Raw genomic sequence first — 17,745 nt, 5'->3', positions numbered from 1 at the left:
TTATTCTTATTGCATGACTACTGAGAAAGTTTACCTAAGTCCAAATTATGACAAATAGTAAAGCAATTTTAAATAATTTAAACTATTTACTTTAATTTAATAATTTGAATAGATCAGATAACTTTAAAATCCTCATATGTTGCAGCTGTACTAGTGCAAACACACTGTAATCACCATATTTTACAGAAATGATGTCCCTATATAACTAAACTGCATACAGAATTGTGTTTTTTGTGGACAATAAAGGCTAATCGTTGGCTAGATTGTGTTCTGATGCAACATTTTTATTTATTTATTTTAGACAGATTAAATAAAATCCCATGTATGACTCCAGAGTCCTGTGTAAGGTGAAGTTCAGGAAAGAAAAAAACACTTTGTTTGCAGTTTAGTACACAATAGAACAATATTTTTTAGGAGACAGGGTTGCACCCTCACACACTACCACAACTTCCTACCACAACTCTCCCTTTTTATTGTGGTGTTTTTTTTCCCCTGCTTTATGATAAAGGTTCAATAATTCAAACCATTGCCTTCACTGTCCTCCACCTCTCAGCTCCTTTGTGTGTAATTGTATGTTGCTATGCTCAGCTCTGTGCCAGTGAGCTGTGGTGCTGCAGCCAGTCTCTGAGTGCCTTTGGTTGTAGTGAGGGAAATCAACTGTGGCAAAGCTGTAAATTATTCCTCTGGAGGGCTAAAGGACCTAGAGCCCACACTCGTCCCCGTTTGCCATACCTTTATCAGGACCCAGTCGTCTCATATGGGCCCCTTATGTGTCAGGTCTGAGAGGCCCCAGCCAAGCAATATCAATGACATGAACCACAAAGAGCGGTTGTTTGGGAGAGAGACAAGATGAACAGAATCAAAGAGAGAGAGACAAAGTGAAAAGGAAGGGAGGGTGAGAAAAGGGATCCTGTTGGGAATTGCAAAAAGCTATTATGTGTTAAATAAAATTAGGGATGGAGGAGTGTGGTGATGAGAGGGAATTGTTAAGTCACATTAAATTGCTTGGCCCATTCTTTGTATCTTGTTCTCCAAATTATGAACCTTATTTTAAGATGTTTCCAACCCTGTCGCACGTAATTTCATGACTGCCGGTTTAAGCAGACTGAACTGAGTCAGTATGGATCATAAAGTTTCCAGTTGAATTCTTCAGGTGTAATGGGAAGTTATGGTTTAAAATGTGACCTGTAATCATGTAGCATTATTTTAATGATGCTTTTAGTGGTCAAAAAATGCAAAGTTTAATAATGGTTGGTTAGTCGATTCCTAGGCTGCCAACAACTTGATGCTAAAGCTTAGATAAAATGCCAAACGTTTATTTAGAGCCTCTACAAACAAATTCATTGCATTTCTCTTTAATTGTTGCTTTTTCTCTGTAATTCGGGGCCAGATGGGGATTTCAGGCCAGTTGAGCTCTGCAGCTTTTACACCAGTCTCACCGGTTCTTATGTTCCTGCTCACAAGAACTTTAGCGTCTGCTTTTCTTTGCCCACTTTGTTACGTCTTCACATGCTTTGTTCCTACTGTCAAAACAGCTTCTTCTCATTCGTTTTGTTCCGTCTGACATGTTCAGATGCAACATTTCACAGCTGTGTTCTTTCTCTGAAAAACAGCTATTCAGATTGAGGCGCATATTGACTGCATGTAAGAAAAAAGTCAATGAACGTATTTTTACTCTGCAGCAGCTTTTAAAAAGATTTTAACCACACTTTAAGAAAATGAAGGGGAGACTTTCTGTTTGCTTTTCTGTCTCTTAGCTTGAAATGAACATTGTAAATGCGGTCTTTAAAGCTTTGTTTACATGGTAGACGGGTCTCCGCTGTCTCATCCCCCCTCACCCTCACTCCTTCACAGCCTGAAAGAGGACTTCCTTGCATTCTGATTGTGGTCCTTTCTGTTTGTACCGAATCTAAAGTAGCTATTCTAAAGAACTAATCAGCAAGGCCTCCTATTTGCCAACTCTGTTCCACCAGGTATGGTACAAAATAACACGAGACAAATGATAAATGGTTAGTCCCATTTTGCTCTTACTTAATCTAGTATTATTGTGGCTAGGCTTCCACAGAGTTGCGATAGAAATGAGGTGCATTTTGTGGCATGTAGAGTGTAGGTAACCACAGTAAAGGACCATAACAGAACTTTTAGGGATTTATCTTGAAGCCATATTTCACGCATGCTATATCATCACTTTGGATTGCAGTAGTTTTACCAGTACTACTCAGTTAGATTAGTACTACACTAGTTGACATTTGATTATTAGACTGCAAGTAGGCACAACGGTTGTTCGGTCAGTATTGGGGCTAGTTTTTACAAATTTAATTGAATGTGACTTTTACATATGTAACAGTTAGACAAGAGATTTAAAGACAAAGTTGTTGCTAAAAATCAGCAAAGATAAAAGAGGAACAGAAAACGTATAGAAACTTGTAAAAAACTTGCCCTGAAAGGGAACAGCCGAAAGGAAAAGAAGTTTTGTCTTTTGCTTTGTAACTTCACCTACAACTAAGTATCACTACAAACACGATCACATCAGCCTTCGTCATTCTCCCCTAATTTGCCTAATCTTTGAGGTTCTTGTGAAAGAACAGAAACACAAACCCAAATGCAGTTGAGCACTTTTAACTTCCTAGAGCTCTTTAGTTGTTGAAACGATATATTTGTTACATACACATAAGAAAAAACATGGTTCTGAGTTTCTGCCCTTCTGCCACTGTATGTTGCATCTTTCTGTTTGTCCACTGTATTTTCCATTTTTATTACTACTGCTCTTTCCTATAATTGTGTGCAGAATGTGGACTGCAACTGCAGATTCAAAATATTGCCAACAAATTTCAGTTTTGGCAAAATTATCAAAACATAAGGTAAAATAATTGCCTGTTTAGTTGATTGCACTACAAAGTAGGCAATAGTCCTTATTGCTTGGTTTAACTTCGTCCTCCACAAAGACTCCAGCTGAAATCAGTTGTCTGGTAGCCATGACTTTGGGTGGTAGAACAGCTTCAACTAAACCCCCTAGTGCTGGGTACAAGCTGTACAGAGCACACATATACAAAGAGGACTTAGAAAACCTCACTGCCATCCAGGGGTGCTTTCCACAAATGCTAATGCAATGTATTTGACCTGTTTGCTTTAAAAACATAGGGCGAGCATTCAGTCTTTAACCAGAATATTGAATAACTGCAGTGTGTGGGGTTAAAGCTCCTCTCCTGTCTGTTTCTGACATGGAACGGAGAAGCAAATAAACGAAGCACTACCTGAAATATTAAAGACATTTCTTGTAAACAAGAAACAGACCTACACCCACAACCACATGCTCTTTGTCTTATTTTCCAAACTATAGATATACAGACACACGCTTCTGCTTTACCTGTGAGGACCTCTGGGATGAGGCTGATCAGGTCTAAATACCTTTTGACCAGGGAGACTTTTGATGGCTATTGCCCATGTTAACTCTAAGCACAGCTCATTGCAAGCTTCCCTGTGGGATACAGGATCGTGAAGGGGAAAAAAAAAACATCTAATGGAAGAAAAAAAAAAAGCTGGCCTTAGAGGTGCATGTTTATGTGATGCACATGTTCAGTATGTGTCTACATGTGGCTTGGTTTTGCGTTTGAAAGTGGATGTATGTGCTCACCTTGCCATTCATCTCAGAACTGCCAGTCACACAGTGAAAGAGTACAGCGGACGGGGGTGTTCCCAACAGTTCCCTCCAAGTAGCCAGCATTTCTATTTTGTTTGCTGCAAGCTGAGTGTGAAACTTTGATGAAGAGCAATTTGCATCTCTGGATGGCCATGAAGAGGGTGGCTTTGTTCACTGCCACCGAAAAGCCGAGCCTGCACACTGCTGGCTGCAAAACACGGCCTACTCCACCACCAACCAGCACCCACCCTCTGCCCTTCACCCTCCGCCCTCCTGGCAGCACTTTTATGGTGCTTCGGCCAGTGGCTATTCCACCATTGTGTTGTGTGTCCAAGAGCACCTGCTGGGGGTCTCTTTCATCAAGCCTCCCTGGGGTTTTTCAAAGTGATCCAAGGGCATCTTCCCAACCTCAGCACACACACCTAAAATCAGACGGATAGGAGGAGCTACAGTTGTTTCCACAAACTCCCTTTTTCTCCATCAGTATTCTTCGCCTCAGTGTCTGTAGATAAGAGAGGGCAAATGGTAAATAGCAAATGTCTCATTAACAGACATTGTGCATCCCACACTGTAAATTTAGCAGGATCTTTGAAAAATAATAGAAAGTAAGGTTCCCCACTGCCCTGTTTATTAAAAGTGAACAAACAGTCCCCTGTGACTGTTGAAAGAGGGAAACGGTTAATAAAAGGGGGATGTCTGGGAGACAGTGGAACAGGAGAGAAGACATGGTGTTTTGGGTTTTTTGTGTGTGTTGTAATGTGGCTGAGAGGCAAGTGCCTGGGCTCTATTTGTATTCCAGTAGCCCAGCGTATCCGTGGATACACCTAGGTGACTGGAAAGCATGCAGAAGGAGGAAGTGGGAGAGCAGTAATTTCAAAAACGTGCCCCCGATACCCACGATGATTAAAAAGAACCACACAGTGAGAGGTAACTTTAGGTCAGACGTGTCCAAAACACGCTCCCCTGTGGTTGCATCCTCACGGATTTGTTGTGCAACTATTTTACAGTTAAGTTTATTGTTCAGACAAAGGCAGAGATATTTCTCTGCTTCCCTAAAATGACCTATTAAAACATTGCCGAGAACAGAAGAAGAAAAAAAGCAACTAATTCCCTGTTGTAAATTTAAATGAATTACACTGAAGACAGGAACTTCAAAGACATAAAGCTTGTTTTGTATTTTTGTTTTTTATGTCTGAGGAATGTGCAATCAGCAGACGTGAACAGATAGCAAAGAAGCAATTGGTAATTATTTACTAGATTAAACAAAATAACTGTCTGTGTGGAGGAATCTACTACTGTGTTCTGTTGGTGAGATTTCAAGCTTTGTATAAACGGTAAATACATGAAGCCAACACATTATTAACTCATGCATTAAGTCCCCCCCCCCTTCATGTCCTGCATATTTAGCTTCTCCAAATCCAGCAAGGCCTCTAGCGTAAACACCGGCCTCTTATATGAACCATAGGAGCATCTCCTGTAATGGTTCCCCCATAGAGGTGGGACTACAGTCAATGGCCATCACGCAACCTTGGAACCATGATGATATGGTCATTATGGTGCACGCAAACAACTTAGTTAAGGTTAGTGAGATGTTTGTGAATCTGTGTGCCTGTCAAGGTTTTTACTAATCTGGTTTATATTTACAGTTTTTGAGGGAGATTATTGTAGGACTCATTTTACCTGTATTACTAAAGCTGAGCACTGTGATTAAAACAAGTTTTACTCCACACCAGCTCCCTATAATGTAAAGCGTCTAACTGGATACAATCTATAAAGTGACATTTTAGGGGTTTATTGTTGTGCTACCTGAAAGCAAATAGCTCTTTTTAAATTAACATTACTACAGGCCAATTTGCAGCAGCTCGTCCATTGAAAGTTGAGATGTCATGAGATTATTCGCAACAGATGAGCTCATTTGGCGAGCTTATAGCAGCACGATGATTCATAAGCCACAACAAAGACTGCGCAGTGGTCCCCTCCACATCCCATTCTTTCTTCCCTCTTAATGTTCCCAAATCAAGAAGCTTTGTGGGCCAATGAAAAGAGCTTAGTCATTGTGTAATTTCATTTATGCAGTGGATGATGATGGGACACGTAGGCCCTAAAGGGATTAGTAGAGAAAACATGATTACTTTGACAGTGTAAACCTGCTCAAGACACCCGTGGTGGAAAGACGAAGCTTTTGCATTAGTGAGTCACATCACTGACCGAGCTACTTTTGGCTTAGTGCAAAAGTCGTGTGGACTTTGGTTACTCCCACTTTTTCTGATTGTATTCCCCCAATCACCCCGTATGTAATCAGACTTATTTTTTCCCCCACTGTCATACCTGCCTATTAGTGGTGATTGAAAGGGAGCAGAGGGGATGAGAATGTGATGCACATACTGACACAAAGTAGAATCCCTGGAGGACTAGAATAATGGCCTTGCCTCCTTGTGCTTGGTGGATGTTGTTTTTATATATTGTTCAAAATCCAACAGCTGCAACTGTCTTGAAAGAGAATGTTACTGACCTTGAGCTTAACACCTCCAAGACCAAAAGAAAAGCATGGAAAAATTACAAAAGTTATTACTGAGAAATGACATCTCTTATCCATCTTAAGAAGCACTTTATAATGTTGTTTACCACCCATTGGCTTGATTATTAGTCATTAAGGGCTAAACACAATCACACATCAGTGTTTTTAAAGAAATGTTTCATCCAACACACAACTTGCCAAACATTGCCATTTTTGCCATAGGTCTATAGGCAAACGGACGAGATTTATCAATCTCTATTATCTCACAGCCTCAAATTCAGATGTTTTTGTCACATTAGGGCTCTGGTGTGGGTTTTCTGTTCCCTCTGATCTCAGGCCATGATCCTTGCATCCAATAGGTTTTTTTTATGTATTTTTCTAATCAGCGATCACAAACAAAGCAGACAAAGGAAGGGACAACGGGCTGTTTGCCAAAGGGAAAGGGGGTGGGAGTAAGGAAGAAGAAGAGGGAGCGAGAGACCATGCGAGCGTGCGACAAACGCAGGAGAGGAAGGGTGGAGAAGAGAAGCAGATAAAGAGTGTGCGCCGAATGACCGTGGCAGGAAAGACAAAAGCCGACAAGCTGTGTACAGTGTTTTGTTTTGCTGGGAGTGCAGCAGAACACAGACAGAGGCAGGATCAGTGTGTCAAAAAAAAAAAAAAATGGGGAGCGCATTCTGCCATCGCCTCTGGAAGATCTAAGCAATGCAAAGCAGCTGGTTGGGATTTTTTATTTTTTTTTGTCTTTGTCACCTTGGTAAAAATTGCCTCCTTCATCTCTTTTACCTTTTTAACGTACCCAAAACAAAAATGTGTGCAGAGCTATGTTGCATTAAGTGCACACCCGGATGCAGACATGCCCCAACTCCTGGTGACCTTTGCGGGGCACCTTGTAGCTCCCAAATGGAGTTTGTGATTGAAAGGAATTCTTTTTGCTAGTCAGCGGCAGGAGAAATGTCTCCCTTTTTGTCTGTGGATGCTCAGGCTTTGTTGGAATCCCCACTGCATCCCCCTTCCTCTCCTCTCTCCCCAACCACTCCCTCTGGCGAGTGCTGATTTTTGATAATAAGCCCAGTAGTAATTTGTCATGTGGACCAACCAGCAGCGCGCTGCATGTGTGCAGTTTGGGACTTGAATAGCGATGGTGGAAGTGCAGGGCAGTGAGAGGGGAATTACGAGGCTCACAGTGAACGTCGATTCATACAGCCAGCGGGAATGTTGTTTTGCCACTAAAAGAAGGTTTTGTTTTTTTTTTTTTTTTTTTTTCCCCAGGAGATTGCTGGAACCTTGCCCGTTTCCGCTTGTCAGTCAGTCACTGACTAAGAGTAATTACCGAATTTATTCATTTTTATTTTGCCACTTGAGTGCAGCTGGCACATACATGGCAATTAGAACATGGGTTTAGAACATGTGATTGCCACTGATTTTACTTTTGAAAATTAAATTGCCATCAATAATAATAATAATAATTTAGCAATTACATTATGTGTAACTAAATGTATAACTTAACATTTGGACATGCTAGCATACAATTGTCGGTTGGAAAAGATGATTCAGTATCTGTCTCTCTTTGTGTGTGTGCTGGAAGTTTCATATATTACAATATATCCCATCCCCCATGTGTGACATAGGTCTATGGCCCTATAGATCAGTGTGTGTGTGTGTGAGAGAGAGAGAATCAAGCATTGAAAGGAAAGAACAGTCTCTGAAAAGTCTAAATGCAGTATACTGCATTTTATTTGCATTTAATAGACACCCTATAAACTCTGCAGCTGTATGCAGCCACTTCATGCTTTTCTTTGGCCTATGATGGCATCAGTCAAACCGCTCTGACAGCACCTTGGTGATTGCAGAGCCATAAAGGCTTTACATATGTGGGGAGGTGCGCGGCAAAAGACTGATAGCCGATATCATTAAAATGATGACCCTGTCTAGGAAAGTGAGCGTCTGATAGTCTGATGAGATTGGAGTGTTGAGGTGGGACATGGGGGAGGGGATGAAGTGTGTCTATGTGTGCTTGCTTGCACAAGTATGTCTGTGAGAAACAAGGTTGGTGTCAGTGTCTGAGTGTTTTAATAAATCAATGCAGGTCAAGTCTGAGAGCCGGATGTCACCCAGATGGCCTGTTAGTCATTGGGTGTGTGTGTGCGCACAGTAGAAAGTGTAGAATCAGTGAGGCTTCTCTGTGCATATGTCACTTATAATGAGAAGTACTGAAGCAGAAGAATATGACCTCATAGGGTTTTGACACAGCTAGGCAAGAAATACCGTTACAACCCCACACATTGTTTCCACACGCCTATTAAAAAACCACCATTCACAGACCTTATGTGCTTTTAACCACCAGCCTGTAATGACCTGCACTCTTTTAAAACATTCAACAATCAAACTGGAAGCAACCAAACACTATGCACACGTAAGTTTGGGTAAATTATTGCGTTAATTTGCACCACTAGATTCAGTTTAACTACAAAAATATGCCCAGCTTTATAAAATTAAATACAACCAGCAAATTTATTTAGTCTGAAGTGACACTTGGTCTTGCTTGGTCTTTCTACCTTTGTTTGCCTAATTATAAATGGTGTGATAGTGTTTTTTTATGTTGATGACCAATCCGTTAATAAAATATAAAGCAGATAGTGTATGTATATATATGTACAGTATATATAGGGATTTGTGTTACTTTGTTACACTTTCCTGTTCTAAACAATATAGAGCAGCATCAGTTTGTATTTCCTTCTGACAGACTCAATCTGATGTGACTACCTGCTGACTGTCTGAAACCATGATCTGAAGCGCTGATCAGCTTCGTGTTGTAAAAACAAAAACAAGCCGTGCCCTGTTTGGTTCTCCCTCGCCATGTGCTGCCACAACGGCCGCTTTTGTGCTGCTACTTAATTAGCAGTCTCCGAAGTGAACATGGCGCGGTGCACAAAGTGACTGCTCTCTGATCTCTCTGTCAAGATATCCACTCAGCTTTACAACAACAAATACACTCAGGTTTGTTGGTAGCTAACAGCTTTTCAGGCACACGACTTCCCAAGGAGGAGGAGATTAGGAGGTGTGGATGAAAAAGGACAAAAAAAATATTAGAAGCCAGAGAGGAAGTGAGGGAAATATGACTATTGAATAATGTGTTGAAAGGGAACAAATTATTATGCATGTGATTTTTGGAGGAATTTCAAAAGTGTGTATGATGACTATCTTTTAACTCTAACAGCAGCTGTGTAAGTTTCAGTACATAAAAGAGGAACAAAGAAAGAAGCTGATACATTTCGTCTCATGACGAGCAATTTCTTCCCATTATATCTGATGTCTCTGTCTTTGATCATCACTGTGGTTTTGTATATTTAATTTTTCTCTTCCTTCCTTTCTTTCGTTTGTGATGCTTGTTCTGCTTCACTTGTTTAACTGTAATGCCCCGCTTATGTAAGAGGGAACAAGGATCAGAGACCTAGGATGTGACAGGATTTGGAAGGTTTTAGGATTTACCGTGTGACACATGCAGACGCCATCTTCTGGGAATTAAAATGGAGGGATCTGGGAACAACGGGAATCCAAGAGGACGGTGGCTTAGCTTTCAGAGAATCATCTTTCTCATCCGCCAACCAAATCAGTGAACTTAGGAAATTTTAGGTAATTTTCTAAACTTTCATACTTGGAAAAGTAAAAAAAAACAAAACATTCTTTTCCAGAACCTATTTGGTAGAAACAGTTTGGAAACTAATACTTTATATAAAAACAAGAATTTCTAACATGAAATATCAATCTAACAACATATCATCTTATATTTTAAGATCTTTTGCAACAATCACAATAAAATTATAAATCCATAAAACTGCTTATTAAGGGAAACCCCAAGGTTTCCTTTTTTCATTTAGAGACAGTTATTATTTTTTAGTTTAGCTTTTTTGTTTTATTTAATATATGCATACTGTATGAATTGTGACCTTCTCAGCAGTGATCTCTTCGGGGGGGAAACATTGAGCCGGATCAACATGAATCATGCCATTGTCCGTGTGTCATTTAAGAGCTGCAATATTTGGTCATGGTGTCATGTAAACATGGTTACAAAGGACGTGCTTTTACGAACCTTTGTAGTGGGACCAACTAGAGAGCAGGCTGTGTGTCTCCTGTGCTCGTTCTTTCTGGGGTATTTATTTTGCACACAATTAGTTAAGGCTATTTTACAGCAAGCCTAATGGTTAATAATAATAAACTGATTCAGAATCTCATTATTCTGCACCACAAACTCTCTCTCATCAGCTCCGCTTAATGTTAATCCTTATTAAAGCAAAGTGAGTCATAAAGAGACTCCTCTGAAAACTTGGAAGACAGAGAAAGTGGTGCAGTCTGTTTTCTTAAAACGAGTAAACAGATGCAGGCCTGAGCAGAGGCATAAACAGATGCATGAGCACACACACGAGCTAGATTAACCTCTTTCAAGTATTAATATATTTTACTTGATATTATTTTGGAGTTGTTCCTTTTGAACTCCCCTAGAGTTGCTTGTTGCGAGGATGTGTACCTTGTGTTTTGTTGTAGCATTTGTCATATAAAAGGAAGCAATTTATTTCTTTAAAGCATGGCTGCACCTGCTTGCCAACGAGCTCTTCAAATGTTTGGACAGTAGAAGATTTGACTGTTGAAAAAAAATTTATTGGTATCACAGAGAGGTTTGTGTTGTTACAGCAGTGAAGAATGCCCAATAAATATAAAGCATTACAATCAAAAACTTAACTGAGAGTGTGAAATTAGCTTCATACAGCCATATATTTAATTGCAATATAGAGGTTTTTATGAGGCATATCACAGCAATAAAAAGTAAACTCATAATATACATTCTAATATGTGGGTTTTATGTTGTATATCTTAATGATAATCATATCAAAACTGTATGAACAAAGTACTGTTATAACAAGAGGCATGCAATAAATTGTGTGCAGGAAAAAAAAAGAGGGAAGAATAAAGTATAGTGTGCACTACATAAAACATAATGACAACATTAAAATCATCATTTAATCCACCAACTTTATTTTCAGTCTGAACAAAGCCACATTTCATTATCTCTTTTCTCCGATTACATCCCCTAGTACAACATATGGTACCAGCAGAGAGCATTAGCCTATGAGCGTGTTCTTAGTCTCTGTCCATTTCTACAGTACTTCAATATCTAATGTAAATTTGATTGGCTGTTTTCCTGTGTCTCTTTTATTTTCCTCCTTTTATTTCCAAATTGTGCTTCAGTTTAATTCTCCTTTCCCTCGTGATGCAGCTCTCACCCAGGTCTTTGTGGCCAGATATCTGCCCCTCTCTGTTCACCTCTGATGCATCATATTAAGGATTCACTTGCGTATTTGTCTCAAACCTGGAGTCCTGATCCTCCCCCGTAGTCCAGTGAGGGAGATCACAAAATGCTAACAGGCTTCTTTGAACTGGTAGGTGGTATTTGATGTGCTGTGAGGAGCATAATAAGCTGCAAGTGTATTTGATCTGGCCAGCTGTGTGGACTGCTAGTCCATGAGTTCCCCTCACATCTCCAGCCTTTGTAGTGTGAGCATCACACACATGCACACCTGTGGGCATCTATGGATTTCAAAAACAGGTGCAAATTAACTTTTTAATCTAAACTTTAAATCATGTTTCAGGTTGAAATGTGCACTCATCGAACTCTAATGATGCTCGAATTTTAGCCACACGCTGAAGCTACTGCTAAGATAGTTTGGCTTTGAAGATTTTCACAAACCGTTGTAGAAAGTTCAGCTGCCATTTGAGTTGCCCTTTTATTTTCAATCAGTCAGTGGGTGGCGCATGTGTTAATTACGTCTTTGTTCTCCTCTGTGTGAGCAAGCTACTGCCTGTCATAGCAGAAAGTTCTTACAAGAAAACCAAATGCTACATTAATTACTACAGTTAGTGGTGTTTGCTTCACTGTGTTGCTGTTCAAGTCATTTTTTCCCACAGTGTCTCACTGTCACAACCTGATTATTGGGCCTTAAATACTACTCAGAGCAATATTATAACATAACAATATTACCACACACACACACACACACACACACAATTCATGTAGTATTCTCTACTCTCTCACGGTCAACCTGCTCACTGCTTAACAGCCTCTTTCTCTCTTCTGACTTGCTCTGTTCTTTAGCCAATCACAACAATGTGGAAGACCATTTTTTCCCTCTCACTCTTTGTCTATTGTCCCTTTCTCACTTTTATTGCTGTAACTCCTTTATTCCCTTCGATCCTTTAACTTCATTCACAGCCATTGTTAACCTGGGTTTTTAGCTTCATGCTGCATCAGCAAATGCAGAAATAATTTCAAGCACTCACTAATGAAATTCTTTAGTCTCGTTCTGCCACCTGAATGTGTTTGATTTGAATATTAATATTGACTTTTCTTTTTTAAAAACACACCAGAACTTACTTTCCTGTGTATAATTAAATGCCCAGCAGCGGGACATTTTTATTTATTTTTCACAAAAATCCCTTTCGACCGATGTTAAACTTGACAGGAACGCAACCCACATAACACAATACTACTAACACTCCCTCCTCGTTCTATACGATGTAATATATGCCAGGTTTAACAAACGATGAGAAGGTTGCACTACATTTCCATTACTTTACTTGCTAAGCCTGTAGAGCTAAAGCTGCTCCACTCATCTGTGGTATCTCCTCTGCCACACTTGGGTGACCAGATTGCAGGTGAGTCCTCAAGCTTGTTGTCGTAGTTTGGTAAGACAGCTGCTTTTTGGAGAGTCGGGAAACAGCTTTATCTTTACTAATAATTTTGCCATCTGCGGTGTAGAACCCAAAATACTGCCACATGCTACTGAGTTGCTTTGTTGTTGTTGATTAGACAAGTTTATCAAGAGGGCAAAAAAAAGCCATTTAATTGTTGTATTATGTAAATAAAAATATTAAAAGCGGATGAATTTTGGTTTAAAATAACAAAGAAGTCACCACACTACCCGGAAGAAACTCAAGAATGTTTTATGTATTTATAATCTGAAAATAAATGTGGGGATAACCATGTCACAATGGGGCTGTAATTTTTTTCATTGGAATTTCGAACATTTGAAATATTCAAACTGTAATGCTCTGTTCAATTGCAAAAATGTACTGTGTGTCTAAGCACAGGGTAGTTTGCCATGTCAGACAGCTTTCTTATCAATTGTTATTTTAAACCAAAATTCATCCGCTTTTAATATTTTTATTTACATAATACAATTAAATGGCTTTTTTAGTCAACCATGGATGCTTGCTTTACTCTCTTGCACATGGAACTTTATATAAAGGTCTCACTGTCACAGAAGAATGGTAAATGATTTCTCCACAGCACCAGGTGTCTGTCTGCGACTGCAGTTATTGGAGCAAATCAACCTCTTGGGTACTGCAGTCAGTGGATCCCAATCAGAGAAAACAAACTGTTCCCATAGGTATAATTGAGCTGTTGGATGTTTTACCTCTGTTTCCATTTAAGTGTGTGTGTGTGTGTGTGTGTGTGTGTGTAATGGAGCGTGTAAATTGAAGAGCTGACCTTCACCTATTCTCAGGTCAAACAATAGCCCCCAAAATCAAGTTGTCAGTAGGATGTAGTGAAGAATCGTAAGAGATTTCTAGCATGTGTAACCATGTGTGCATTGTGTGGTTCAGGTACGTCAGTAGGTCAGCTTAGTCACTCATTGATCATGGGAGTCTCTAGAGTATGACATTTGTTAAATGTCAGCAGAGGATTACCACTGTATGTCTATAGAAAAGGTGGACAGTGGTATGTTTTAAGCTTGAACATGTCTCGTGGCCATGGTCACTGCTGGGATTTGGTATTCTTGCTATTACTAATTGTTTGGCTCTGCTTGTATAGCAGCTTGTGAGTGATCATCGGACTGTCGTGTATGGTGTTTATATTTTGATAAATCTGACACATCCATTCGTCTCCATTACTCTGTTTTCTTTCGCTTATGTTGAGGTAGCAAGTTCACGAAGTGAGTCTTGAAGTACCCCACCCCTGAAAGGTTTTCCAGCTCCTCTGGGGGGATCCCAAGATGTTCCCTGACCTTATAAGAGACTAAGGATAGTCTCTAGTGTGATCTGGGTAAACCTCGAGGTCTCTTAGGTTTTGGATGTGCCTGGAAACCTCCTATGGTAGGCACCCACCTCAACAGACACAAAGGTGCAATGGTTCCAAGCTCACTCCGGGTCTCCGTCCATCGGTGTCAAAAACTGTGTCAAAACAAAACCCCAGAGTAGATGAGGTGCACGTGAAGTAGTTAGTGATGATTTAAAGGAGGATACAGTTTCCTTGCAAGCAAGCTCAAGTTTCTCTGATCTATCTTCTATTTCACATAAATATAAATCACTGTTTCTCAGGGGACAGAGGACAAAAATAACACAACATGCTTCAGCTCTTGGAGGAGGGGTGGTTGGTAGGTAAAGGTGTGAGATTGTGCATGGCTGGCTAGTGTTTGTCTCTCCCACATTGACTCTCACACCTCATAAAGCAGGTCTAGGCTGCTCCATATGGATGACACTCCTATATCTCAGGTCTTTGTGCATCAGAATGTAAATGTAAGCAGCCTTTGTGTGTGCATCAGCAACTCTGGACTAGTATGGAAAAATATTATTTGTGTGTGCAGATTTTTCAACAAACTGTGTTTAATGTATGTTTTTTTATATCCCTACATATTCATACACTTATCAGAAGATATTACGTCTATACCTTATAGTCTTATAGTCTGATGTCTGTTGGGATTAAAAATGTGTTTTATCATGAAATTGTCGTTTGCAGTTACTTTAGTGTGGGCATCTCACATGACCCTACAAATAAAGCACTGTCAAACAAGAGTCTAATGTAGGAAATTATGGGAAAAAAACATAATCTGTGGAATAAAAATGGCTCAGCAACAAATAAGATGTGAATCAAATATTTTTGATTTGTAAATTGTGTCCAAAGCCCAAAGGGTGGAAAATGAGTTTCACCAGATCCAATTTAAAATGCTAGTATTTTGACTTATGCCATTTAAAGTCCTTCATATGGAACAAGTATTTTTTCTTCCCACAAATGATGATATCTATCCACTTTTCCTCATATAGTCTACAACATTTCTCAGGCCGTTGCTCTTGAACAAGTGGCAAATCTAATGTTGCTTTTATATTTATCTCCATCTAAGACTAATTAAATGCATATTTTATTATCTCAACAAGGAAATGCTGCACAATGCCTTTAACCCCCAGAAAAAGAAGCGGTCAAGGTGAAATGTATCATTTTCCTTTTTGTCCTTAAGATAAGAGGAAATACGAGTTAAGGGAGGGGTAGTACGAAATTGGTATGCTTATGTCTGCTTGTGTTTGCATTTTAATTAATCCTTCTGTGTGTGATAAAAGGCTGTTGTCAGCAGCACCATAATATATCCCAGGCTGAATGAAGCGAGCTGCTTTTGGAGAGGATTAAGATGACCTTAGATAGGAGATATGATATGAAGGTGATGGGAAATCCTTATTTGTAGATGTCTGACATCAGCTTTAATGTGTTTTACAGTGGAATTGTCAGTTTCACTTCCCAGTGTACACACAGTTTGGTTGCAGCCAGCTCTGTTATCGGGCTGTAGGCAGACATGGAGGGAAAGGTAGGAAGGAAAAGGTCCTTTGTGAAGACTGATGCTGTTACATTATACCCCACCTTGACAGCATGGACTCTTTTGGTTCTGTACCATTATTCCCTGCTCTCTCCCCTCTCTCTGTTTACCTTTGTCTCTGGCTCTCACTACTCTTTAATCCCCAGAGACTTGCTTTTCATTTATTCTGGGCCTACACCTTCTTCAATTCCATCTCTCCCATGTATTTAAGAAACCCTTTTTCTTTTTTTCCTCTTTGCTTTGAATCAATACTGTGCACTGGTAAGTGTGTGTGTGGTTGTGCAATCTCTACTTCAGTCTACCAGACATTATAATCCATATAGATACAGTGAATTTAGCTATACATGTAGGAGGTGTTGGTCACACACTGGAGACTCCGTCAGTTCTTCTATCGTGTACTTCATTGTCATGGCTCGTACTCATGCCATCAATCACAACACTTCCTTTTTACCACACACTACAGGAAAGCCAAGGCTACACGAGTCGACAATGAACTAATAGGTGTCCAGCTTTCGTCCTCAGTTGAAATACACTCAGGGTTTTTTTTTTCAGCTTAGTCATCATAGGTGTCTGATTTGTATATTCTACAAAATTTGCACAACTGCACAAATTTGCCACCAGTTTGCTGTTGATCAAAAAATTTATGTTTTTTTTGGGGGGGGTATAAAATGTATATCTGTATATTAAATACAATATGAAGATACACAAATCTAGTTAATAATTCAGCACATAGTCCTCCTTACACCACATCTTGTAGTTGGGACATTTCAGTTTATGTGCACATTAAAAAAGCCAGATAGAGAGCAATATAAAAAAGATGTGGTTATTAGTATCAAAAGTATCAAGAAATGGAACAAGCACATTTCACACAAGCACAAACACAAATATATGAATCTTTTACTGTGCATCCATTGTCACTTCAGACCAGCATTCTGCTAACCTGCGCTTTCAGCTGGTTTCAACTAAAGGTCGGTGAGGTGGAGGCTCACGTGAAGTAAAATGGAACTGAAGCTGTCAGGGTTACTCAACGCTCATGAGTAGAAAACTACCCCGACACAAACACCTCCACCTCCCAACAGGGTTGCCTGCCTGCTCGCTCACTCAGTCACCCACACTTTCTTGCCATTTGTCAGGCTGCTTCGCTGTATGTTTCATCACGTTGGGGCCAAGCGAGTGCTTTCTCTTGTTCAGTGGCTCTCACTGTTAGAGGCTTTTTTTGCAATTTCAGTTCATGTGCTATCAGGAAACAGCTACACAGTTGGTTCTGCAAACTGTGCCGGACTCCAAAGGTGGATCATGCGATGTTAAAAACGGTGCCAAACCCCAGGTCTTTAGACTAATATCTTGGGGATGGTGCACTGTACAGTACACAATTGACACTTTTTATTCTCAAGATAAAACTATGCAGTGCATAGTGGAATTCTCTTCTTTTCTTTGAATTTACCAGCCTACGTATAACATTTACAATATAGACCTGATTGGTCATCTTGAACACAGCTATTCCAAAAGATGAAAGTAGAAGTAGTGATACAGCAGCCAACTGGATCTTGGTCTCTTTATAATTTGAAAAGCCCTGATGTGCACACACTTACTCAATTTTAGAAAAACAGGGACAAACAAAACACAAATACCTCATCGGCTTGTGTATCCTGTTACAACACTGAAACACACCACCAAGACTTCAGCTCACAACCAGCAGCATCAAAGCATCACTGCCTGCTAAAAAGTTAGAACAGAAAATCAGCTTGAAGTTTTGAAGTCTGGATTTAAGTTGCATTTTAATTGGCTGGGCCTGTTGACTGTGTTAAGCTGATTCTGAACTTTGATGCTGTATTTCTGTACTGCTTACTGCCGTATGTTTTAGCACTGCACTTCCCAGAGTTTGCGTAGATGGTGGTAATCTCTTCCAGTTAAATGCCTACTTACAGTATATCTACTGTAAATTA

At 39.8% G+C, this 17,745-nt stretch overlaps 1 protein-coding gene across 11 annotated transcripts in view; it reads left to right on the top strand.

Moving 5' to 3' along the window:
• The window catches only part of lrp8 (low density lipoprotein receptor-related protein 8, apolipoprotein e receptor), a 154,750-nt gene that overhangs the window by 53,773 nt on the left and 83,232 nt on the right, over positions 1–17,745 (top strand). The gene's annotated exons all lie outside the window — the stretch shown is intronic.

This window comes from Channa argus, chromosome 8 (genome assembly GCF_033026475.1).
Source record: "Channa argus isolate prfri chromosome 8, Channa argus male v1.0, whole genome shotgun sequence".
Classification (NCBI taxonomy): domain Eukaryota; kingdom Metazoa; phylum Chordata; class Actinopteri; order Anabantiformes; family Channidae; genus Channa; species Channa argus.
Note: the sequence above shows the minus strand (reverse complement) of the source record. Positions and strands in the feature narration are given on the sequence as shown.